Raw genomic sequence first — 1,925 nt, 5'->3', positions numbered from 1 at the left:
TGTTTGGCATTTTCTTTTGACATTGGTATGTGCATGCTTGAATTCACAGAAAAGTTGAAAGTGGTAAGGATTTAAAGGACACTGGGATAGCCACATTGGCGTGTAATATGTGAATATCAATATGAGATACGACACACCAAAAGGATGTTGGTGTTTGGTAAAATGGAGATATGGATCCATGAATGTCAGAGTTGCCCCTAGTTTTTTTTAGGCAGGGGTTTCGTTCAGGATAGGGAACGGGTATGGAAAGGACTTACTGAAAAAAGGTTGTCCCAATTGGTTTGATGGTTTTGGCTAGTTAGGGAGTTCCTAAATAGCCCAAGTGAGAATAACTTTGGCAAGACTGATATGCTCTAGTTTGTAGGTAGTATTAGTGTTTGTTAGAGACAAACTCTTTTTCTTGTAGGGGAAGGCTGGAGGATGAGGGTTTTCAAGCAATGCACACATGCTTCTCAACAGAAAATACTATGAGTTATTTAAAACAATTGATCAGAAACGTATGATAATAATTTACTCAAAATGTAATGATTTCCTTTTCTATTTTTTTTTGACGAAGTAAAAATGATAAAACTTTTTGAGAAATATTTTTTTTTTAATATTTTTTTGCTAAAAAGATTGTTTGCGATCACTTTAAAATAGTGCCCCTTTGTAAATTGATTTTTTTTTTATGGATAAAATGGATGATGGAAAATGATGAAGAAGAAAACTATTTTCGCGATTTCATGTCATTAATGCTTAAAAGAAAATGAAAGTTTTATTAATTCATTTGACTAAAAATTGCTTATTTTACTTTATTTATTTATTCAAAGCATGACATTTTTGTTCTTGTTTTTTTTATAAAAACATGACGCATTTATTGTTATGTATAAAGAAAATGAAGGGAAAATGATAAAAATGATGCATGAAGATGCTTGTGCCAAATAATGATTAAAAGAAAACATGTTTTATGCTTTTAAGGTAGGTCCAATGTCCTATGGTCTAAGCATTGTATATGCAATCTCACAGGGAAGGCTTCCTAAACCTAAGATCAAGGCCACCAGAGCTATGGTCTTTTTCACAGTTTTTCCACAACAGTTGGACGCAACTAGGTGTGAAATTACATGTAAAGAGAACAACCACTGGCTGGGGTTTTCACGATAGCCAAACTGGAGACAGTCCAGACGTGACACCGCTACACAACCCCTCTAATTCTATGTTGCACTCAGACCCGGGTATAGGGGCCCCACTCATGATATGTACAATAATAATAATGAGAATAAAAGCATATAAATTACAAGAATAAATAAAGACAATCATATATATAAATAAAGGGAAAAAATAAAAATAAAAAAGAAATAAAATAAAATAAAGCAAAAAAAAAAGATAATGAAAAAAAACCACATCAATTTTGCACATTTAATTAAGAAGGCCTGATTCTCTAGTGTCCCCAGTGGAGTCGCCAGTTGTCGCAATCGGGATCGCGACGGGACGGCGAACCGAAAAACAAGCGGGTTTTGGAAAATATTTTGGGAGTCGCCACCATAATTTATTTTGGAAAAATGTGGAAAAACCATAAAAAAACATGGTCTACGAAAAAGAGATTTTTAAGTTCGGGAATCGGTTACGCGTAAGAAAGGTGTTAGCACCCTTCCGCGCCTGCGCAAAGGCAGTACCTTTAATTAAATGTATAAAATTAATGTGGTTTTGTTTTAAAATATTTAATTTTCCCCAAAAACAAAAATAAAATTAAATAAAATATTAGGAAACAAAAAATATTTTTTGTTTTATGAACCCGACAAGATTGACCTTGGTCCTACGTATATCCATTAATGGACAATCAGGGATCACGTAGTTCTTTATCTAGAAAAANGTTTGTGAGTTTGTTTACCAATTATTAAAGATTGTTTGACATTTTAAAAAAAAATGAAAAGGTTTAGTTTAACAAA

Source organism: Vigna radiata, chromosome 11 (assembly GCF_000741045.1).
Source record: "Vigna radiata var. radiata cultivar VC1973A chromosome 11, Vradiata_ver6, whole genome shotgun sequence".
Taxonomy (NCBI): Eukaryota; Viridiplantae; Streptophyta; class Magnoliopsida; order Fabales; family Fabaceae; genus Vigna; species Vigna radiata.
Note: the sequence above shows the minus strand (reverse complement) of the source record.